At 37.5% G+C, this 25,827-nt stretch overlaps 1 protein-coding gene across 1 annotated transcript in view; it reads right to left on the reverse strand.

Moving 5' to 3' along the window:
- The window catches only part of IL33 (interleukin 33), a 46,622-nt gene extending 26,316 nt beyond the window's left edge, over positions 1-20,306 (reverse strand). The window contains exon 1 of the mRNA XM_049711333.1: positions 20,196-20,306. The gene's annotated coding sequence lies outside the window, so the exon portion shown is untranslated. The remainder of the gene's footprint in view (positions 1-20,195) is intronic.
- Positions 20,307-25,827: the final 5,521 nt, after the last annotated feature.

Genomic DNA, 25,827 nt, shown 5'->3' on the forward strand with positions numbered 1-25,827 from the left:
TTAAAGTTTTCTAGGTCAAAAAGGTTTCCCTACTAAGAAAACAAAATTAAAAGTTTGAAAATATGACATGCCACCTGGATTATTTGACCTTGTAAGGGAGAGTGAAACTGAGACTCAGTTCATACGCCATCAGTGGTGGTCTAGCTAGTTAATAGATTTAGCAACATCATAAGGAGAAATCATTATAATCATTACAGTTTGTGGGTGGAAGAGGAAATTTTCAAAACTTTTAAAGAAGTAGAATCCTTTTCTGAAAAAGGAATATTGAATAGAACCCCCAAGAGACAAAAAAGAGAAAATCAGGAATTTGTTGATTTATTAATATAACTATGGTTTATATATTTAAATTTATAATATTTGCTCATTATAAAGTTAATTAATCAGAGACTTCTGTTTCCGACATAACAGTGGATTAGTTACCATGGCCAGCCCACCTGACAAAACAACTATAATGCTGTAAGAAATATTTTTTAAAGTTTTTTCAAGGGCTTCCCTGGTGGCGCAGTGGTTGAGAGTCCGCCTGCCGATGCAGGGGACACGGGTTTGTGCCCTGGTCCGGGAAGATCCCACATGCCGCGGAGCGGCTGGGCCCGTGAGCCATGGCCACTGAGCCTGCGCGTCCTGTGCTCCGCAACGGGAGAGGTCACAACAGTGAGAGGCCCGCATACCGTGCAAAAAAAAAAAAAGTTTTTTCAAATTTATCGTTGAGCTGGCATGAAAGTAAAGAATGTATAGTAGGCATGCAAGCTTGGCTTTTTCCTAAAGTTGTCTGCTAAATGCTAGAGAGAGCGGACAACTACATGAAGTGCGGGGGCCAGGAAATAAAGCCCAGGATGTGCCTAAGATGGGGCTTCTAATAGGGAATTGCTGCACAAACCTGGATATCCAAAGGGCTACACTCACAGGTTAAGGCTGATTGAGATAAATAAACCCCACTTGCAGAAGGGGATAGCTAGGAAGCTTGTTTGTCCGAGGGAAGGGAAACCATTGCTCTGAGAATTTATCTCCTCATGAAAAGTCAGCCCCCACAGGGGTTTGCAGCCTGTATTCACACTCACTACCTGTGTGCCTCCAAAAGCCTGAAATAGAGAATTAAACATAAAATGGTTTTAGGTTGGTAGTATCCCAAGGCATATTGGAAAGGAAAACTCAAATCTTATCTTGATGAATTTTACCAGCTGCAACTCAAGCCACAGAATATTCACAGAGAAAAATTTGCAGGATGAATGAGTAATTTGCAGTCAAGATTTATAAAGCAAACAAGAATACTAGGCATCATGGTGAGAGCCCATGGAGGGAACAGACAGCAGAAACCAACCTGCAAAGGCTTCATGTATTAGAACAATCAGAAATGACATATAAAACAACTGATTTTTTTTTAAACAACTGATTGTAATATGTTTAGGTAGAGCTCTAAAAAGATTGAAAACATGAACAAAGAACAAATGGATTTGAAAAAGATCCAAATAGAATATCTAGAAATGAAAAATATATTGTTGAACTTAAAGCTCCATGGATTGATTAAACAGATTAGACACATATGAAGAGAGTCAGTGAACTAGAAAATATATCTGAAGATATTCCTTGGAATATAATCCAGTAACACTTAAAGATGAAAAATAGGGACTTCCCTGGCGGTCCAGACTTCGCCTTCCAATGCAGGGGTTGCGAGTTAGATCCCTGTTCAGGGAGCTAAGATCCCACATGCCTTGCGGCCAAAAAACCAAAACATAAAACAGAAGCAATATTGTAACAAATTCAATAAAGACTTTAAAAAGATAATTATTACTTTTTTAAAAAGATGAAAAATATAAAAATGGGGGTAAGAGACTTCAAGGACAGAATGAGACAGTCTAATGTGTATCTATTTGGAATTTTAGAAGGAGATAGAATAGGAAATGAGCAATATTTGAAGATATAAAGGCTGAGAACTTTCCAGAATTATTGAAAGACCCCAATCCTCAGATCTAAAACTCCCAATGAATCCCAAGTAGGTTTAAAAAAAGAAAAAAATCTACATCTTGATATATTAATTATGAAACTGCAGAACATTTTTAAAAAGAGAGAAGATTGTAATGTCAGTCACTGAAGACAATGAAACTATTTGGATGAGCAGGAAGGAAATTTTGATTGGGTTTATGGATCAGTGTTTAGTCTTAGAGTAGCCCCAGAACCTGTGAAATTAGCATCAGATAGATGCTAGAACCACTAAAGCACATTTGCCATCCACTGAGTACCATTAAAAACTGCAGGGCTGGCCTAAACCTTATTTTACAGATGAGGGAAGTGACACTCAAAGCAGGTCTTACTTAAGGTCACACAGCTAGTGAGTGAGTATATGGTGGAGGATCAGGACCAGAACTTAGGTCCCCAACTCACAGAGCAGTAGCTATGACTGCTCTTTCCTCTATAACCTGCTAATGTTTCATTAAAATTTTAAGCAACAACAGCAAAGAAAAAGTGTGAAGAAAATACAGGGAACTGTTCCATTTTATCAGGGAAATTTTTGATGCTGTCCTTTTGTCTCAAGTATGGAATTTAATAAATGTTTGAATACCTTCTTCCACAGTGCAATGTCCTGTCTCTAGGAACCAATGAAACTGCTCACTTTTTTGGATGGGGATAAGGGCATGCAGCCTTGATTTGTTTCCTTCTAGCTTGTAAGACAAAGTGAGGGAAGAGTGAGAAAGGTTTTAGAAGATGTGATTAAAACTAAATCACAGAAAATATTTCTGGCACAGCGTTCCGTAGAAGGTGGCAGGGGAACAAGGAGTGGGGGCAAAATCTCAGATAAAGGCTTTGTTGAGAAATAGACAAGGTAAAAGCAGGTGCCAAGCCACAGCATGTGAATATACCTGAGTCACTAGGTCATAAAATCAGCACTCAAAACTGGAGATAAAAATCCAATCTGTTTGCTTCAGTTCGTTGTTTTAGACCTGCCTTGTTTTGCTTTCTAAAAAGTTTATACCTAGATCCACAAAGGAAAACAACTTGCAACGGTAGGCAATGAAGCTATATCAAACTCTATCATCCCTGTTTATTCATAAAAAAGATAGTAATTGCATCTATGTGTATGTATGTTTGGAAGAATTATTTCTGGATCTTGCCTGTTCTCCACAAATACATACCAAGAAGTGTGAGGGCATCTGGAATTGGCAACAATACAACCAAAACAGATTGCTTAACCAAAGATGAGAACTTGCCCATTAATGTCAGCTATGACTCTGGAAATAGTGCCCACATTCCAAAGTCTAGAGTGGTTTAATATTTGTACAATTCCAAATCCTAACAAGGATATGGTTATCTGGGCAGCATCCGAAATTCTAGCAGGTGACTTGCTGTTTGGTTTTTAAGAGAAACATCATATTTTAGACAGGAAAAGCTTTAGAGTTTGAAGTGCATCTTTAAAGTAGAATGCAATATATATCTTTAAATTTCTAAAGAAGCAGACTGATTTGGGTATGGTACATTTCTTAACTACATAAAACATTGATAAGAAGAGTTTATTCCAGATACTATATATATATATATATATGTTTAAAGCCAGTGAAAGTATACCTAACTTCCATTCCCAGTGAATAGGGATGCCACTAGATATTTCTGGAATTGATCCTGGAGGCTAGTAGGCTTCATTTGAAGGCAGATTTGAAAAACTGAGGAATAACAAGAGGAGCTTCCGAAAGGGTGAGCCAGATGTTTATGGTAATGGGGAAATAAGGACTTTAATGTCTAGAATTTAGGACCAAGAGGAACTTCCCTTGCGGTTCAGTGGTTAAAACTCTGCACTTCCACAGCAGCTGTACAGCCAAACAATAAAAAAATAAAATAACATTTAGGGCCAAAAGAAGGCAGCCCAAAGCAGCAAAACTTTGCATTGGTAGAAGATAATGTACCAGACCCACTTTAAAAATAAAAACATTTAAGAAAAAAGTTTCCTCTTTAAGAATGGAAGTCAACTACTAGTTAGTGCTTGCTAGTTATATTATGAAGACTAAATATAAGCTCTAAAAATACCCTTTGCTTTGTTTGAACTTAAGGCTTCTGACACCCAACCAGAAGATAAGAGTTGTCCTTGTGCTTAAAAATAAACCCAAACCAGTCAGTCAGTCAGCCTTTAGTGCTTTGATGTCACGTGTAGAACCTCTATATTACCTGGTTTATCAAATGCTTGTGATAAATTACATAAAGTAGATACTTTGTTAAATTGTATGTCACTTGGACAATGTTTTATTTAATAAAACATTGAGGGTGGATTATTATTAGATCATAATGATTCAGTAATAACTTGACTAAATTTCCTTAAAGTATGTTGTATTCAAAGTCTATAAAAACTCCATTTGTGATCATGGGGTTAAGAGAACAATCCTTTTTTTCTACTATAGTGTAACATTTTTAAAAAGTGTTTCCTGACTTTTTTTCTGAAACCCAAATATAATATGATGGTTTGTTTTCTTAATGTTTTCTTCTCTAATTAATGTTGCTTTGCAGTTAGTACACAACAGAGGCATACCTCAACTCCAAAACTACAATCCTAGGGAAGATATCTTTTTCTGAAGTGTGTTTGTCAGCTAACTTAAGTCTAGTTGCCCCAGACTGAAACAACATATTTCTAGGAAAAGTAAAGAAAATGTATGCATTAAAGTTGAAGGAGAACCACAATGCTTATCTATCAAAATGGCTAAAATGAGGAAGACAGGAAATACCAGGTATTTGCAAGGATTTGGGACAACTGGAATTCTTATACATGGCTGATGAGAGTGTAAATTGCTACAACCACTTTGGAAAATAATGTGGTAGTATCCACTAAAGCTGAACATATACATACATTTGGCCCAACAAGTCTACTTGAAGGTATATATCCAACAGAAAGGCATAAAAATATTTGCCAAAATATATGTAGGGGAATATTCCTAGCAGTCCTAGTCACATAACTCCAAGCAGCAAACAATGCAAATGTCCGACTACATTATAATGGATAAATTGTGGCACATTCATTTAGAGGAATTCTAACCAGTAATGAGAGTAAACAAGCTACTTCGATGTGCAACAACACAGAGGTATCTCACAAACATAATCGTGAATGAATGAGGCTAGACGCAAAGAGATATAGAATGTATGAATTTATTTATAAATAGGTCAAAACCCCCAAAGGCATATTGAATATATGATATTAGAAAACCTAATAATGGCTTTTCTTGAGGTAGAGAGAAGTGACAACAAGAGGGCAGGAGGAGGATTCTGGAGTTCTTTACTCTTCTGTTTCTTTTTATGGTTGCATAGGTTCGTTCACATGATTTGTGCAATTTTCTGTGTGTATATGTTAATGAATTTTTTAAGTTAAAGGAAATAGAGACTGTCAGTGAATTCTAAAATATATGGATTCTACTTTTTCAAGTGTGGTGATCAAAGAGACTCACTGACAGAATTAAGTAAGCAATCTATTTCATGGCTAAAAAAAAAAAATTAAAGGAACATCAGCGTCTGTATTTAAGAATGAATTGAGCTGACTAGAAAATGGTCAAATGGGAAATGGACACATTCCTCTTTTCCCTTAGTATGGAAGAAGTGCTTCTGATATGTCTGATTAAAGACTTAGTTTTCTGTCCTGAAAGAACTGAAAATCAGATTAAAGAAAAAAAATTTTTTTTACATCTTTATTGGAGTATAATTGCTTTACACTGGTGTGTTAGTTTCTGCTTTATAACGAAGTGAATCAGTTATACATATACATATGTTCCCATATCTCTTCCCTCTTGCGTCTCCCTCCCTCCCACCCTCCCTATCCCACCCCTCCAGGTGGTCACAAAGCACCGAGTTGATCTCGCTGTGCTATGCGGCTGCTTCCCACTAGCTATCTACCTTACGTTTGGTAGTGTATATATGTCCATGCCTCTCTCTCGCTTTGCCACAGCTTACCCTTCCCCCTCCCCATATCCTCAAGTCCATTCTCTAGTAGGTCTGTGTCTTTATTCCTGTCTTACCCCTAGGCTCTTCAAGACATTTTTTTTTCTTAAATTCCATATATATGTGTTAGCATACGGTATTTGTCTTTCTCTTTCTGACTTACTTCACTCTGTATGACAGATTCTAGGTCCATCCACCTCACCACAAATAACTCAATTTCGTTTCTTTTTATGGCTGAGTAATATTCCATTGTATATATGTGCCACATCTTCTTTATCCATTCATCCGATGATGGACACTTAGATTGTTTCCATCTCCGGGCTATTGTACATAGAGCTGCAATGAACATTTTGGTACATGACTCTTTTTGAATTATGGTTTTCTCAGGGTATACGCCCAGTAGTGGCATTGCTGGGTCATATGGTAGTTCTATTTGTAGTTTTTTAAGGAACCTCCATACTGTTCTCCACAGTGGCTGTATCAATTTACATTCCCATCAACAGTGCAAGAAGGTTCCCTTTTCTCCACACCCTCTCCAGCATTTATTGTTTCTAGATTTTTTGATGATGGCCATTCTGACTGGTGTGAGGTGATATCTCATTGTAGTTTTGATTTGCATTTCTCTAATGATTAATGAAGTTAAGCATTCTTTCATGTGTTTGTTGGCAGTCTGTATATCTTCTTTACAGAAATGTCTATTTAGGTCTTCTGCCCATTTTTGGATTGGGTTGTTTGTTTTTTTTGTTATTGAGATGCATGAGCTGCTTATAAATTTTGGAGATTAATCCTTTGTCAGTTCCTTCATTTGAAAATATTTTCTCCCATTCTGAGGGTTGTCTTTTGGTCTTGTTTATGGTTTCCTTTGCTGTGCAAAAGCTTTGAAGTTTCATTAGGTCCCATTTGTTTATTTTTGTTTTTATTTCCATTACTCTAGGAGGTGGGTCAGAAAAGATCTTGCTGTGATTTATGTCATAGAGTGTTCTGCCTATGTTTTCCTCTAAGAGTTTGATAGTTTCTGGCCTTACATTTAGGTCTTTAATCCATTTTGAGCTTATTTTTGTGTATGGTGTTAGGGAGTGATCTAATCTCATACTTTTAGATGTACCTGTCCAGTTTTCCCAGCACCACTTATTGAAGAGACTGTCCTTTCTCCACTGTACATTCCTCCCTCCTTTATCAAAGATAAGGTGACCATATGTGCGTGGGTTTATCTCTGGGCTTTCTATCCTGTTCCATTGATCTATCTTTCTGTTTTTGTTCCAGTACCATACTGTCTTGATTACTCTAGCTTTGTCGTATAGTCTGAAGTCAGGGAGCCTGATTCCTCCAGCTCCGCTTTTCGTTCTCAAGATTGCTTTGGCTATTCGGGGTCTTTTGTGTTTCCATACAAATTGTGAATTTTTTTGTTCTAGTTCTGTGAAAAATACCAGTGGTAGTTTGAGAGGGGTTGCATTGAATCTGTAGATTGCTTTGGGTAGTAGAGTCATTTCACAATGTTGATTCTTCCAATCCAAGAACATGGTATAGCTCTCCATCTATTTGTATCATCTTTAATTTCTTTCATCAGTGTCCTGTAGTTTTCTGCATACAGGTCTTTTGTCTCCTTAGGTAGGTTTATTCCTAGATATTTTATTCTTTTTGTTGCAATGGTAAATGGGAGTGTTTTCTTGATTTCACTTTCAGATTTTTCATCATTAGTGTATAGGAATGCCAGAGATTTCTGTGCATTAATTTTGTATCCTGCCACTTTACAAAATTCATTGATTAGCTCTAGTAGTTTTCTGGTAGCATCTTTAGGATTCTCTATGTATAGTATCATGTCATCTGCAAACAGTGGCAGCTTTACTTCTTCTTTTCCGATTTGGATTCCTTTTATTTCCTTTCCTTCTCTGATTGCTGTGGCTTAAACTTCCAAAACTATGTTGAATAAGAGTGGTGAGTGTGGGCAACCTTATCTTGTTAGTGATCTTAGTGGAAATGGTTTCAGTTTTTCACCATTGAGGACGATGTTGGCTGTAGGTTTGTCATATATGGCCTTTATTATGTTGAGGAAAGTTCCCTCTATGCCTGCTTTCTGCAGGGTTTTTATCATAAATGGGTGTTGAATTTTGTTGAAAGCTTTGTCTGCATCTGTTGAGATGATCATATGGTTTTTCTCCTTCAATTTGTTAATATAGTTTATCACATTAATTGTTTTGCGTATATTGAAGAATCCTTGCATTCCTGGGATAAACCCCAGTTGATCATGGTGTATGATCCTTTTAATGTGCTGTTGGATTCTGTTTGCAGTATTGTGTTGAGGATTTTTGCATCTATGTTCATCAGTGATATTGGCCTGTAGTTTTCTGTCTTGTGACATCCTTGTCTGGTTTTGGTATCAAGGTGATGGTGGCCTCGTAGAATGAGTTTGGGAGTGTTCCTCCCTCTGCTATATTTTGGAAGAGTTTGAGAAGGATAGGTGTTAGCTCTTCTCTAAGTGTTTGATAGAATTCGCCTATGAAGCCATCTGGTCCTGGACTTTTGTTTGTTGGAATATTTTTAATCACAGTTTTAATTTCAGTGCTTGTGATTGGTCTGTTCATATTTTCTATTTCTTCCTGAATCAGTCTTGGCAGGTTGTGCATTTCTAAGAATTTGTCCATTTCTTCCAGATTGTCCATTTTATCGGCATAGAGTTGCTTGTAGTAATCTCTCATGATCTTTTGTATTTCTGCAGTGTCAGTTGTTACTTCTCCTTTTTCATTTCTAATTCTATTTATTTGAGTCTTCTCCCTTTTTTTCTTGATGAGTCTGGCTAATGGTTTATCAATTTTGTTTATCTTCTCAAAGAACCAGCTTTTAGTTTTATTGATCTTTGCTATCATTTCCTTCGTTTCTTTTTCATTTATTTCTGATCTGATTTTTATGATTTCTTTCCTTCTGCTAACTTTGGGGATTTTTTGTTCTTCTTTCTCTAATTGCTTTAGGTGCAAAGTTAGGTTGTTTATTCGAGATGTTTCCTGTTTCTTAAGGTAGGATTGTATTGCTATAAACTTCCCACTTAGAACTGCTTTTGCTGCATCCCATAGGTTTTGGGTCATCGTGTCTCCATTGTCATTTGTTTCTAAGTATTTTTTAATTTCCTCTTTGATTTCTTCAGTGATCACTTCGTTATTAAGTAGTGTATTGTTTAGCCTCCATGTGTTTGTATTTTTTACAGATCTTTTCCTGTAATTGATATCTAGTCTCATAGCGCTGTGGTTGGAAAAGATACTTGAAACAATTTCAATTTTCTTAAATTTACCAAGGCTTGACTTGTGACCCAAGATATGATCTATCCTGGAGAATGTTCCATGAGCACTTGAGAAGAATGTGTATTCTGTTGTTTTTGGATGGAATGTCCTATAAATATCAATTAAGTCCATCTTGTTTAATGTAACATTTAAAGCTTGTGTTTCCTTATTTATTTTCATTTTGGATTATCTATCCATTGGTGAAAGTGGGGTGTTAAAGTCCCCTACTATGAGTGTGTTACTGGCGATTTCCCCTTTTATGGCTGTTAGTATTTGCCTTATGTATTGAGGTGCTCCTATGTTGGGTGCATAAATATTTACAATTGTTATATCTTCTTCTTGGATCGATCCCTTGATCATTATGTAGTGTCCTTCTTTGTCTCTTCTAATAGTCTTTATTTTAAAGTCTATTTTGTCTGATCTGAGAATTGCTACTCCAGCTTTCTTTTGATTTCCATTTGCATGAAATATCTTTTTCCATCACCTTACTTTCAGTCTGTATGTGTCTCTAGGTCTGAAGTGGGTCTCTTGTAGACAGCTAATATATGGGTCTTGTTTTTGTATCCATTCAGCCAATCTGTGTCTTTTGGTGGGAGCATTTAGTCCATTTACCTTTAAGGTAATTATCGATATGTATGTTCCTATTCCCATTCTCTTAATTGTTTTGGGTTCGGTGTTGTAGGTCTTTTCCTTCTCTTGTGTTTCTTGCCTAGAGAAGGTCCTTTAGCAGTTGTTGTAAAGCTGGTTTGGTGGTGCTGAACTCTCTCAGCTTTTGCTTGTCTGTAAAGGTTTTAATTTCTCCATCAAATCTGAATGAGATCCTTGCTCGGTAGAGTAATCTTGGTTGTAGGTTTTTCTCCTTCATCACTTTAAATAAATTCTGGCTTGCAGAATTTCTGCTGAAAGATCAGCTGTTAACCGTATGGGAATTCCCTTTTGTGTTATTTGTTTTTTTTCCCTTGCTGCTTTTAATATGTTTTCTTTGTATTTAATTTTTGACAGTTTGATTAATATGTGTCTTGGCATATTTCTCCTTGGATTTATCCTGTATGGGACTCTCTGTGCTTCCTGGACTTGATTAACTATTTCCTTTCCCATATTAGGGAAGTTTTCAACTATAATCTCTTCAAATATTTTCTCAGTCCCTTTCTTTTTCTCTTCTTCTTCTGGAACCCCTATAATTCGAATGTTGGTGCATTTAACATCATCCCAGAGGTCTCTGAGACTGTCCTCAGTTCTTTTCATTCTTTTTTCTTTATTCTGCTCTGCAGTAGTTATTTCCACTATTTTATCTTCCAGGTCACTTAATCCTTCTTCTGCCTCAGTTATTCTGCTACTCTGATCCCATCTAGAGTATTTTTAATTTCATTTATTGTGTTGTTCATCGTTGTTTGTTTCATCTTTAGTTCTTCCAGGTCCTTGTTGTGGACCAGTGTTCTGAAGTTGGCTTTCCCACGTCAGAGGCACAACACTGAGTCCTGGCTGGAACACCAAGAGTCTTTCATCCACACGGCTCAGAATAAAAGGGAGAAAAAGTAGAAAGAAAGAATTAGTAGAAGTAGAAAGAAAGACAGGAGAGAGGGAGGGAGTAATGATGGAAGGAAGGAGGGAAGGAAGGAAAAAAGAAAGAAAGAAAGAAAGAAGATAAAGTAAAATAAAGTAAGATAAAATATAATAAAGTTATTAAAATAAAAAAATAATTATTAAGAAAAATAAAAAGACGGATAGAACCCTAGGACAATTGGTCGAAGCAAAGCTATACAGATATAATCTCACACAGACGCATACACATACACACTCACAAATAGAGGAAAAGGGGAAAAAATCATACATCTTGCTCTCAAAGTCCACCTCCTCAATTTGGGATGATTCGTTGTCTAAAGGAGGGAAGGAAGGAAAGAAAGAAAGAAAGAAGATAAAGTAAAATAAAATAAAGTTATTAAAATAAAAAATAATTTTTAAGAAAAAAAAAATTTTTTTTTAAAGAAAGGAAGGATAGAACCCTAGGACAAATGGTGGAAGCAAAGCTATACAGACAAAATCTCACACAGAGCATACACATACACACAAAAAGAGGAAAAGGGGAAAAAATCATACATCTTGCTCTCAAAGTCCACCTCCTCAATTTGGGATGATTCGTTGTCTATTCATGTATTCCACAGATGCAGGGTACATCAAGTTGATTGTAGAGCTTTAATCCGCTGCTTCTGAGGCTGCTGGGAGAGATTTCCCTTTCCCTTCTTTGTTCTCACAGCTCCCAGGGGCTCAGCTTTGGATTTGGCCGCGCCTCTGCGTGTAGGTCGCGGGAGGGCGTCTGTTCTTCGCTCAGACAGGACGGGGTTAAAGGAGCAGCTGATTCGGGGGCTTTGGCTCACTCAGGCCAGGGGGAGGGAGGGGCACGTAGTGCGGGGCGAGCCTGCGGCGGCAAAGGCCAGCGTGACGTTGCACCAGCGTGAGGCGTGCCGTGTGTTCTCCTGGGGGAGTTGTCCCTGGATCCCGGGACCCTGGCAGTGGCAGGTTGCACAGGCTCCCCGGAAGTGGGGTGTGGAGAGTGACCTGTGCTCACACACAGGCTTCTTGGTGGTGGCAGCAGCAGCCTTACCGTCCCATGCCCGTCTCTGGAGTCTGCGCTTTTAGCCGCGGCTTGCACCCGTCTCTGGAGCTCCTTTAAGCAGCCCTCTTAATCCCCTCTCCTCACGCACCAGGAAACAAAGAGGGAAGAAAAAGTCTCTTGCCTCTTCGGCAGGTCCAGACTTTTCCCCGGACTCCCTCCCGGCTAGCCGTGGTGCACTAACCCCCTGCAGGCTGTGTTCACGCCGCCAACCCCAGTCCTCTCCCGGCACTCCGACTGAAGCCCGAGCCTCAACTCCCAGCCCCGCCCGCCCTGGCGGGTGAGTAGACAAGCCTCTCGGACTGTTGAGTGCCGGTCGGCCCTGATCCTCCGTGCGGGAATCTCCCCGCTTTGCTCTCTGCACCCCTGTTACTGTGTTCTCCTCCGCAGCTCCAAAGCTTTCCCCCTGCGCCACCTGCAGTCTCCGCCCACGAAGGGGCTTCCTAGTGTGTGGAAACCTTTCCTCCTTCACAGCTCTCTCCCACTGGTGCAGGTCCCATCCCTATCCTTTTGTCTTTGTTTATTCTTTTTTCTTTTGCCCTACCCAGGTACGTGGGGGGTTTCTTGCCTTTTGGGAGGTCTGAGGTCTTCTGCCAGCGTTCAGTAGGTGTTCTGTAGGAGTTGTTCCACGTGGAGATGTATTTCTGGTGTATCTGTGGGGAGGAAGGTGATCTCCACGTCTTACTCTACCACCATCTTCCCGGAAGCCCCCCTAAAGACAATTTTTGAGGTGTTTTTCAGACTAAGGCAGAATCCTCAGGATGACTTTGAAAAGAATTTGGGTGCCCTTCTCAGCGACGGGCAAGAAGTCCTGAAAAACTAAAAATGGTTGGAGTTCTGCAGGAATGAGGGGATGCTGAGAGTTTACCTAGCATGAATGTTGTTTTTTAACTGACAAATCTCTTTTCTTTCCCCAAAAAAGAAATTTAGATATGCAGAAACCTAAGCCATTCATGGCAATACTGTCTCCATCTGACAACAACAGGTCTAGGTATAGGCATGTAACACAGATCTTACCATTGAGACAAAGGGGAGGTGTGCCTGCGACTTCTGGGAAACTTTCTCTCCTTAGAAGTAAGTGCTGTTTGACTTCCACTCACTTGCCCTCTGTGAGGATGTGGTGCTCAAAGCTGGGCTAGCCATCTTCTCCCATGAAGGGAGAGATCATGGACAGTCTGAGAATGGCAGAGCAGAAGGGTAAGAAGAGCCTGGGTCTTTTGGTTATGTCCTTGATTCTTTGCACCAACTCTGGGGCTGCCAACTTCAGAACTTCTTGTTAAGTGAGCAGTAAGTGTCCTTATAATTTGAGCCATATTCAATTTGTTATTCTTTTATTGCAGCTAAAGCATATCAAGTGATACAAATTATCTTTACATATTTTTTGTCTAAATGTAATCTACATTGGCTTTTTCTAAATCCTAAAAAGAAATGGCTAACAACTAATGTATTCTGGACATTGACTTAATAATATCTCTAAATACAGTTGGGTTGTTTAAACATTCTCCCCCACCCCCTGCTCAAAGCCCTTCTTTATAAACATTTTTAATTGTGGTTAAAAATAGATAATATAAAACTTACCATCTTAACCATTTTTAAGTGTACACTTCAGTAGTGTTAACTACATTCACATTGTTGTGCAACAGATCTCTAGAACTTTTTCATCTTGCAAAACTAAAACTATATCCATCATACAACAACTCACGATTTCCCCCTTCCCAAAGCCCATGGCAACACCATTCCACTCTCTGTTTCTTGTGTTTGACTACTTTAATACCTCCTATAAGTGGGATCATATAGTATACAGTATTTGTGTCTGGCTTATTTCACTTAGCATAATGTCCTCAAGGTTCATCCCTGTTGTAGCATGTGACAGGATTTCCTCCTTTTTTTTAAGGCTGAATAATATTCCATTGTATGTATATACTATATTTTCTTTATCCATTCATTAGTGGACATTTGGGTTGATTCCACCTCTTGGCTATTCTGAATAATACTACAATGAACATAGGTGTGTAAATAACTCTTCAATATCCTGCTTTCGATTCTTTTGGATACATACACAAAAGTGGGATTGCTAGATCATATGGTGGTTCTATTTTTAATTTTTTGAGGAACCTTCATACTGTGTTCCATAGCAGCTAGTTTAAACATTTTAATATTTAAATAATGATATATTTTAAGCAAAATTTTAGTATAATAATATGAATACATAAATTGATATTTTAAAATCAATAAAAATATTTTATATGAGAGAAAAGCATGATATGACAGAAACAGAATGGATAAACTGAAAAATTTTATATCATGAAAAGATTTTGAAATTTATAAGTAATTATTTGAGTTGTTCTTTTAAAAAAAAATTCAGATTGCCAATAGTGGTACTATTATTACTAGTTTTACTATTAATTTTACAGATTGCCAATATAGTACTTTTATTGCTATTTTATTCTTGTAAAACACCAACAGGATTTGTTCACCAAAAATTTATATATATATTAATTTGTGTATAAAATTGATTATGAAAATCATATACATATAATCATGTATTAAGTCATTGTGGGTGCACACATAGTAGCCAAATGAAATGACTTGTAAAGACATTGAAGATCAAACTTCAGTTAACATCCTATTTATAAAGTGAACTGTTAAGCAGGTTTCCATATCCTCCAGTAACTAATGCAGCAACCAAATTTAAAAAACTGTCAATTAATAACACATCAACATTTTCAAAGTCAAAAAGAACTTAAACAATTGGACCAAAGTGTAAATCAAACAAATGTTTATATACTCATAACAAAATAAAATATTAAAAATAATTGTAAGAAGTATTTTGACATATATCATAGAACTCCAGTGATAATACAAATATGAACTCATGATTTTAACTGAACTGCTTTAATTTCAGTATTAAGATGATATAATCCAATGTATATCCCAGGGCCCAGATTTTGGTAGCCTAATAATGTTCTCCACTGAAGAAACTAGGGCTCTTTGGAGAATGGCTGATTTAATGTTTCAGATAGAAGAAATGCAGGGTGAGCCTGAATAACTTGTTGCCTGAGAACAGAGATGCATATTTCAAAGTTCTGAGGTAGTTTAAAAAGAAAGAGCCACCGTGAAGGGGCTTCTGTGTGCTAAATTGTGACCAAGTGACTGAAGACAACAAAAAATTATAGCTAATCAAAACAAGTCTGAAAACGAGTTAATTACACATCACCAAAAATCATGAGTCCGTAGTGATGCTCAAAAGAGAAAAGCACTGGACTTTCCTGGTGGCGCAGTGGTTGAGAGTCCGCCTGCCGATGCAGGGGACACAGGTTGGTGCCCCGGTCTGGGAAGATCCCACATGCCGCCGAGCGGCTGGGTCCGTGAGCCATGGCCACTGAGCCTGCGTGTCTGGAACCTGTGCTCCGCGACGGGAGAGGCCACAACAGTGAGAGGCCTGCGTACCGCAAAACTTAAGCTATTCCACAGCTCCTTCACTACCACATTATCCCAAATTAGTTGATAGAGGCCAAAGCCACAATGAGAGTCCCTTCCAAAGTTGGTATTCAGCTGGCATGCTCCACGTGGCTAGTTCCTTTCTCACTTATCTCTGCCATGCCATGCCAGCTGTTAAATGTTTTGAACATCATCCCTGGACAGACCATGAGATTTTCTTTCACAACCAAATGGCCACCCAGTGATATACTGCATTGTGTATTAGATATTAAATTTGATTGTTAGAAGACATTTAAAATTCAAGAGTATAGAAGCTTTCTACTCACAGATGTGGGAGTTCCTGGACATTGACCTGAATAAGCTAAGACACAATCCATACCCTGGATATTTAATTCCCATAAAAGTTTCAACAGAGCTATCTTGTGCAATGATCAGAAATACAACTCAGAGGTCTGGAAACTTGTCCACCATGATGTGACAAGCCTTTGTCTCCCACCCTGCCTACTTCATGGGCTGTAGCAGTTTCCCAGATTGCTGACTTCATCATCCTTACATGGGAATCCAAGTAAGCTCAGTCTTGGTTACCTGGTAGCTGAGTTTAAAGTGAAAACTACTGAAATGAAAAGACTATGCTAGACACTTCTCTTCTCCAAAATAAGACCTAATTATTTTCCTCCCCTGGACAGATATGACCTCTTTCTATGCCTAATGATGCAGAGCAAAAGAATATAACTGGTGTCCCTTTCTTTGCCAAGAAGAGGTGTTGCATGTAATAAGTACAGAAGTTATCTGGACCTAGCAGTGAACTACAACCCTCGAGGTTATTAGTCCCTGCATGATTCTATCTAGATAGTAGGGAGAGCCAATAAGTCTAAAGCCAGATGCTCTTTTAGGAGCATTTCCCACAAATAACCAGAAAAAAAAATTGGACGCTGCTATAAACTGGACTTCTATCTAATTTTTTATACTTTTATGAATTAAAAAATACAAAGATTTATAAACAACCTTTTTTTCCAACTGGCACATCACAGTGCGAATGACTTTAATGCTTCTAAATGCTGTGTCTAATCTCATGGACCTCATAGTACTGAGGAGAAATCCTTCCACTTGACATAATGAATGGTAATAATAATTGGACAGCCACATGTAAGCATTATATGTCACATCCTAGGCATGGAACCCTCCAAACTTTTTTAGTAAAACAGCTTATACTCCTTTGAGTCAATAACATCCGATTTATTCTAATAAATGTAATTGGCACCACATAGTGACAATTATGATTATGATTTCACAAACCATACGGCATGTGAGAAAGTCAGTGAAGAAAAAAATATGCATGCTCTTTGATAAAGTAATGCTACATATACATTGAGGTAATACGGATCTTATACAAGTCATAGTGAAGAAAAAAAAGGAAGCTAAAGATAGCCACCGAATTACACTAGAATGAATGTTGACACCTAGGTCTGTGGCTCAAGCTCTTAAAAATGACTAGAAAATAAGAAATATTTACTCAAGGAAACAATATTACTACTATTGATTTACCTGCATGAAGCAATCATGCTGACTACTGATAAAGTATTGTTTAAACAGGATTGCTAAAGAGTGTGGACAATTAATATATATAATATATGTATAAAAGATAATTGAAAAATAAAACCTTAGGTAGGAAAAATTTTGGAACTAATAAATTCAGGTTAGAGGAAAGTTCATGTTTGGGTTTAACAAGCCCCCAAATGAAAGAACATGGGGAAAAGTCAAATCATTTCCTCTCTTTAAAGAAAATATAAACTACTTAAATAGCATTTCTTAAACAACTGCAACTGATAGAGCCAGCAGGCTAAGAAGTTAGGGCTAAGAAGTTAGAGTGGTTGAGATTCGAACACAGCAGACATGCAAAACTATGAAGTTCTGTCCAACTCTTTAAGAAAATATCTAATCTTTGCTAGGAAATCCAAGAGAAGTAATGAGCAAAACATTCTTACAATTGCAAAAGGTCTCAGATTCATTAACACTGCTGGGGAAAATTGTGATGATCATCCAATTTATGAGCTGTTCAAAGTGAAGGGGAACTAGATGTAGACTGGTATGCTGGTTAAAAGTAAAGCCAAGTTTATGGATGGATACTGTTTGTTCTGGCATTACCAGTGGGAATGACAAAAGAAAGTCACATAAGAGAACAGTGGCTGACAAGAACCCTTTCCCTCAGATGGTAATGAATGTAGCCCTAAGGAAAACAGGTGAAAGGTTTTAATGTTATCTCACTAAAATTTTTGTTTGGCAATGATGGAAAATTTGAATAGAAAATGGCTTCACAAAGAGGATTAGAGACACATTAAATTAAGTCATTTGGAATCCATTTTCCCTGTTGGTCTTTCTCATTCATGGAACTTAACTCTGGGTTTTAATTGCTGTCTGAAATTTGCTAGTTGTGTCATGTTGGGTTAGTATGATCTTTCTAAATCTCACCTGCTTAATTTTATAAATGGAGAAGATAATATTTATTTCACAGAGGTACTGTGAAGATTAAATGGGAGAATGTGGAATGAATGTCTCACATTTAGTAAAATTTCAGTGATCATTAACAGTTACCTTTCATGACTGCTCTGACTTGCTTTACCTTCATAAGCATCTCATCACCTCTCTAGGGTAGAGTGTTTTATTATTGTTTCGATTTTGTTGTACATTGTACACAAGAGAAAAAAAATTCAGGCTCAGGAAAGTTAAGATCCAAAATCATACAGCTAATCAATGACAGATAATGGAGTTGAGGCCTATCTTATCTAAAAATCTGTGTTTTTTACTATTATGCTATACTGCACTCTTCACTTAAAGCAAAAAACAAAACAAAACAAAAAAATCAAAAACCTTCACAGATATAGCATGATTTACCAACAATAACAAGGACAGCATGTGAACGTGTGCCAGGAGTCTGCTACAGGGAAGAAGTGCCCCAAACTCTTTATTCCCCCCTTTAACACCTCCAAAAATGAACTTTGCCTGTCCTCTAAGGCTGTGTACCCTTAAAGTTTCCTTTTTGCATACAGATATAGCACCAGAGAAACCACAGGGAAATTGAAAAGAGATTAGAGGTTCTACCAGGATTTCCTAAAGTCCTTGAACCAAGCATCATTTTTTTTTAATGGAATTAAGATCTCTTTCTGCTGTTCAAGGAGATTATTTTTGGTCTTAATGTTTCTAAATGTTCCTGCTGCAAGTTGAGATATAAGAGAATTCTATCACTTGATTCCCACCATGTTTGGCAAAATTTCAACTTGTTGAATGAAAGATACATTGATTTTGGCGCAGTTACACTCACATCGCCAAAAAAGACCTCATGCTATCAGATTTACTGGCATAAATATTCCCTGATGTATATATTTTTCTTCCCCCAGTGCTGCCCCCTCTGCAGTACTTCCATGTAATGATTTAACTTTGCACTCATATCTCCAAAACAGACCTCATGCTGTCAGATTTACTCGCATAAACAATTCTTGGTGTTTATTTTTTTCTTCCCTCAATGCTGCACCCCAACCCCCCTCCTCACCTCCCACAGTATTTCCCTGTAATGATTTAATTCCTCCATGGAGCAGAACTTTTTACAGCTGAAACTCAGATACATTCCCTGAAGTTGGTCGAAAGCTGTTTATTTAATCCTCTACAGACTTTGGCCAGAAGAGGCAGCTCCCATTTCTCAATTGCTTCCCTTACTTTTTAGACCTATTTCAACCCCTAAGTGAAAGTTCCCCTCAGGATGCTTCTCTCTCCATAAATGGGAAAGGAAAAGAGGTACATTCTTGCTTTAGATATTGTAAGTTAAACAGTGATGGGAAAGTGAAAAACATCTAGGTCAACACATTGCTGAGAAAATGAATTATGCAGCCACCAGTCAAATATTTGTAGGAAATCCAGGATCCTTTCAGAGAAGCATGGAGAAGAAAATGTGAAATTTGAGTTGCAGACAGTGATGCCCATGAGAATTCTTTACAGTTTAAGGGCACTACCCAGCTGTGTGATTCACCTCAAGCACCCACCCTAAACTTTAAGAAACAGAGGATTCTGAAGTTTTCTGAATACAGAGCTGTGCCTTTTCAGGGTCGAAATTAGAAGAAGTGCACTAAGTATTCAAAAGACAAATGTGAGAAGCAGTAGGTAGGGATGTAGGGAACAGCATAGGATGACATACAGGGATGCATACAGTGACATAAAGAGATGATTCAAGCTGAGGAAGCACAATGCTGAGGAGTGAGTGAGCATCAAGAATATCCAGCCACACCTAGTCCTAGATACTCCACTCTCAAGTCTCCGAAGACCTTCTAGAATCAACTCTTGTGCAGCCACAATACTTAGGACCTTGTGTCATGTTTTAAATTAAAATAGTCTGGAGGCAAGTATTCATGCAGGGAAAGATAAGGCAAAGGAAAGTGCAAGACAGCAAGAATTAAAGAGAACAAAAACTATTTTCACTCTAAATGAAGAATAGTAACAACACTAATGAGCTTTTAAATTTACTTATTTAGAATGTTAATTCCTTATTTTTTCACAAATTATTTTTGAGCAGATTTTTTTGAGGGAATGGCACTTTTCAGTTCTTATATTTGTCCTTCTTTCTTGAAAACCGCTTGTAAACAATTGTGAGTATGTTTGTCTTGGATAAGCATTTCAGGAGTAGGAAATAGAATTATCAACTTGCTTTACGAAGTTTTGTGGTGAGGAAGGGGAACAGTACTATAAAAACAATTTATTTTAGCAATCTGTTAATAATTTTATAAATCACTCAAAGGAAAGCAAAATGGAATTCGAAGTTAGTAGCAACTATTATCATCAACTTTTACTTCTATTGGCAATAATAATAAATCGACCTAATCCTTTATTTTATAGAAATAAAACCATTTCTCCATGGTTCTCAAGGTCTCACTTTGCAAGACGTGACTAAAAATCTACCAGAATATTGATTTCATTCTTACCTTGTAATCTTGTTTTGATTTCTCCCCTGAAAAGCTGCAGTTCTCTGTTCAGAGAGCTTGCAGTCTCTATTTATTACCGAAAGTTTGGCAGAGAACCAAATTGCTGTAGAAGGGAGAGCTGAATGGATGAGATTTTAGCAGGTTTTAATAGCATGTAAAAAGCCAATAGTTACAATCCTGTCAACTAAGATTCACTGCTTTCTGTCTTCTCCCCATTTCCATCTTAAATTAATCCAGCAATTATGGATTTTATGTTCTGTTTTTATACTTCCAATTCACATGAGAGTCATGTCACATGCAACACTTTCATTATCCCTAAGCCTGAGCAATTATCTGTTACAAGCTAAGTGTTGTGTTTGTGAGGAATGAAAGAAGAGGGCTGTATCTCCTCTTGAAATAAAGCAGTGAAGGAAGAAGGCAAGTAGGCAAGAAGCTAGACGATCTGTGCTGATTTGGAGTTGAGCTGTGTGCAGTAAATGGGAGGGAGAGATGACAGGCAACAACCAAGGGACCTGTCATTATGCTCTACCCTGGTAATTCTTGCAAATACTAAGATTACAAAGGATAAACAGTGTGACTTTATGATGTACTCTGAACTCTGTTTTATTATAAAATGTTCCTCTTTATTTAAGAAGTATCTCTTATAAGCAGTATGTAGTTGGTTTTTGTTTTATTTTGTTTTTAACCAGTTTGGCTATCATTTATCTTTGTACTGGACTATTTAGTCTACTTATATTTACTGTATTTACTGATATATTTGCATTTATGTCTACAATTTTGCTTTATTTTTCTATATTTTGTCCTCCTGGTTTATGCCACATTTTCTTTCTTTCTTTGCTTCTTTTGGATTAATCAAATTTTTAAATTATGAAAATTTCCCCTAGCAGTCATGCACTATAACTTTTCTCTCCTCAGAAGAGTAAGATTGCAAAATACAACAAAAACTGCCAAAACTTCAGCTCTGTTTTAATGGCTTTCTAATTATTTTAAACCTCTGCCTCATGCAATTCCCTAATTTGGCAAATTTTTTGAGGAGAAGACTCTTTGTATGTCAGGCTCAGTTCTCCCCGGCCTTTTTTTTCCACTAAGTTATTGGCCCTTCAAGGCTCCAATTTTGTCTCTTCAGCCCCACAAGACAACCAAAGACTTTGCTGATTTCTCTGTTTCCTAGCAGTGGCCTTCTGCCCAGAGAGAATCCAGATTGCCTGCCTCCTGGTGCAAACATGGAATTGACCAATGCCCTTGGGAAAAAAGCAGCTGTAGCTTCAGCTTCCCTGTCCTTGGAATCTTGATTCCTCATCCTCAATGCTTCTTATCTTTCTCTTACCTTAAATGGGTTTTTGTTTGCTTGTTTTTTTGTTTGTTCATTTGTTTGTTTGTGATGTTTTATCAGCCCTTTTTGGTTATTCTTTTTTTTTTGTAGTACGCAGACCTCTCACTGTTGTGGCCTCTCCCGTTGCAGAGCACAGGCTCCAGATGCGCAGGCTCAGCGGCCATGGCTCACGCCCAGCCACTCCGCTGCATGTGGGATCTTCCCGGACCGGGGCACAAATCCGTGTCCCCAGCATCAGCAGGCGGACTCTCAACCACTGCGCCACCAGGGGAGCCCTCTTTTTGGTTATTCTTAATGGCAACATTGGACTGCCACAAGCTACTCCATTCTATTCGAAGTGAAAGTCCCTAGCTATCTGAGTTCAATACAAATGAAAACATGGCTCCAGAAGCCAGGAGGACTGCAGGTCATTTGGGCTTTATTCAAGTGACAGTAGAATTTATTATCCAAACTGTAAAACTTTTTAGAATGAGAAAAGTGTTATTAATAATTAGTCAGAGTAATAGGTGAATACTGAGATATGGTCACCCCGGTTTTATGACTTACATAGTTCTTTCTTCTCTCCTGTTCATTCTCAAGTACCAACTGCCTCCTTTCAGGGTAGCTACAAGGAGGCTGTCTGAAATTTTGCTGACCCACAGACACATACTAGATCTGGCAATGTTACTTTGTTCCTAAAAGAGAAAAAAAGCTAAAACTGAGGGTTTGCTACAAGCAGACTTTTAAAAATGAAATTGTAAAGGATATACTTCAGACAGAGGAAGTTGACCCCAAATGGTAGACCTAAGGTTCAAGTAGAATTGAAGAGCAAAGCATATGATAAATATGGAGGTACTACTAAACAAATATTGAGTATAAATGATGATAATAATTTATTGTAATATTAAGAAAAGCTAGAACTAAATACATGACAAAAGTAGCCCATAAATCTGGAGAGGTGATTATAGGAATGGGAATTCTCTAAGACCATGTATTTGTCAGAAAGAGGATAAAAATATTCCTGAATTTTAGGCTTAGATACATTAAACATGCCTGTTACATTTTTCAGGAAGATTTTCAGAATAATAGATATCAGGCACATAACTAACTTCCAAACTATTGGAGGAGGAAAAATAGAATGAGGTCAAGTATACTGAGATAAAATAGGGAATTCCCTAGCAGTGCAGTGTACTTTCACTGCTGAGGGCCTGGGTTCAATCCTTGGTTGGGGAACTAAGATCCTAGAGGACCCATGGTGCTGCCCAAGAAAAAAAAAAAAGGAGATGAAATAGTTGTCTATACAATACAAATCAAGCAAGACTGGAGAAAGAACAAAACAGTTCATACAATACAAATCAAGAAAGGAGAGAAAACAAAACATGCAAAAGACAAGACAAAGAGAAGAGACAAAATAGAGTATATTTAACCCAAATATATCAATAATTTCATTATATGAATTATATGCTCCAGTCAAAAAACTAATATTGGGCTTCCCTGGTGGCGCAGTGGTTGAGAGTCCACCTGCCGATGCAGGGGACACGGGTCTGTGCCCCGGTCCGGGAGGATCCCACATGCCATGGAGCGGCTAGGCCCGTGAGCCATGGCCGCTGAGCCTGCGCATCCGGAGCCTGTGCTCCGCAATGGGAGAGGCCACAACAGTGAGAGGCCTGCGTACTGCAAAAACAAAAACAAAAACAAAAACTAATATGATTGGACTTGAAAATATTCATCTATATGCTGTTTTTAAGAAACATATACAAAATCTATAAATTGAAATTAAAGGTTAGAAAATTATATGTTGGCAAATACTAATCAATAGAAAGCTAGTATTGCTTCATTCATGTTATGCTTTTAGGTAAAAAGTTTACCTAAAGATGAAGAAGTTTACTGAATATGACAAAACATTCAATACACTGGGAAGAAATATATCTAAAGTAACAAAAATCTGTTACAGTCTAAAGTACATAAAACGAAAATGAATAGAATTATGGGGGGAAATACACATATCAATCATTCTAGTAGAGATTGAATATGTATAAGCAACTATTAAGCAGAAAAAATATTCATAAGAATTTAGAAATCTTGGATGACACAATCAATGAGGTAGGTCAAATGGATATATAAATTTCATTTTATCTAAGAGTGGAGAATACATACTCTTTTCAAGCATGCATAGAACATTTACAAAATTAAACATATTCTTGTCCATAATGTAAGTTGCAGAACTATTTCAATTGATGTCACTTAATATGGCAGAATATGGAATTCCAGGGTTCCATGCCTTCACAAAAGCAACAAATAAGCTGACAAGAGCTGTTAAAATCAAGTTTCACTTACCCTTCAATCTAGTAAAAACTTACAACAACCACAAAAAGCTTAACGAAGAAAGAAGCTGGTGCATTGCAGTGAGAGAGTGCTGTGGCATTTTTAATTGCCTACTTGCCATCCTTCATCCCCCAGATCAATGGCAGCCAGGAAGATGACAGCCTGCACCCCTGGTGCAGATGCTAGTGCCAGAAGGAGGAAGATAGACCTTATTCTCAAAGAATTCTGGTTGTGTGTTTTGACCTGTCTTGAGGCTCCCTAAAGGACTGGTGCAGGTACTTTCCTTTCTTTTATTTGATTTGAAGCATTCCCAGGGCTGTGGTGGCCTCCTGGGAAGTGTTTGCCAAAAACATTTAAAGGCAAAAGAATTGGCTGCAGCATCGTGGGACAAGATATAAAACAGAATAAGCAATAGACAAGTCAAAAAGCCTGGAAAGGAAGAACTTAAGAAAAGAGATACATGGGAGAATAAGGTCTTTTAAAAGTTCACATGTATACTGGGGAATCAGGAAGTCAATGCTCATACCCAAGTCTGGACACATGTTCAAAACAGGCCTTAGAAGACCCTATATTTTCACCTCTGGCTGACCTTCAGTCTCCATGGTAGCATGAAGTGAAGGCTAAGGCAGAGTTATAAATCCCTGGCTAAGCACTGAAGGAATGCCCAACACAGAACCAACTTGAAAAAACTGGGAGAGTAATTTTTTCTTTTTCTTTTTTTCTTCTAATTTTGGCTGTAGTTGTTTAAGGAAATTATGGTCATAACACTAGCTGACCACTAAGCTAATGGAACACAGACTTCAGTGGTCACATGTAACAAAGAATACAGACTGTAGAAAATACTTTAGAAAACTCACTAAACAAACAACAACAACAACTCACAACAAGCAGGAGCAGCAAACCTGGGAATGGGAAGAATTGAATTTCCAGAGTTACTACATTATAATTTTCATTATGTCCAGTTTTCAACACAAATGATGAGGCGTGGAAACAATAAAATATGGCCCATCCACAGGAAAAAAAGAGGTCATCAGAAACCATCCTTGAGGAAAAGCAAACATGGGACTTACCAGAGAGAGACTTTAAATCAGCTGTCTTAAATATGTTCAAAGAGATAAAGGAAACCAGGAGAATGATGTCTCACCAAATAGAGAGTATCAATAAAGAGAAAGAAATTATAAAAAGGAACTAACTAGAAATTCTGGAATTGAAAAAAAAAGTAAAATAAAATGAAAAATTCACTAGGGGAGATCAGTAACAAATGTGACTATTAACAAGAATCAGTGGTTAGGTCAATTGGGGAGAAGAAAGAGGAAAGAATGAAGAATAATAAACAGAGATTAAGAGACCTTTGGGACACCTCAAGCATACCAACATATGCATAATAGGAGTCGTAGAGGGAAAAAAGAGAGAAAAGAACACAGAATATTTGAAAAAATAATGTTTAAAAACATAAGTTTGATGAAAGACAGGCATCTATACATTCAAAATACTCAATTAAATTCAAGCAGGATAAACTCAGAGATCCACACTGAGACACATTAGAGCCAAACTGTCAAAAGCTAAAGACAAAGGGAGAATTTTGAAAGCTGCACGAGAGAAGTTTCTTATCATGTATAAGGTATCCTCAATAAGGTTAACAGTTTCTCTTCAGAAACCAGGGAGGTCAGAAGGCATTAGGATGACATTTCTAAAGTGCTAAAAGAAAAACACTGTCAACCAAAAGTTCTATATGTGACAAAACCATCCTTCAAAAATGAAGGGAAAATTAAGACATTCTCAGATATAAAAAAACAGAGTTGGTCACTAGTAGATCTGCCCTGTAAGAAATACTAAGGTAAGTCCTTTAGTCTGAAATGGTAGGATGCTAGACAGTAACTTGAAGCCATATGAAATAAAGAACAATGTTAAAAAGTAGGTACATGAATAAATATAAAAGCTGATATTGTTATATTTTTTATTTGTAATTCTTCTCTTTTTTCTTTATAATTTAAA

Source organism: Orcinus orca, chromosome 6, assembly GCF_937001465.1.
Source record: "Orcinus orca chromosome 6, mOrcOrc1.1, whole genome shotgun sequence".
Classification (NCBI taxonomy): Eukaryota; Metazoa; Chordata; class Mammalia; order Artiodactyla; family Delphinidae; genus Orcinus; species Orcinus orca.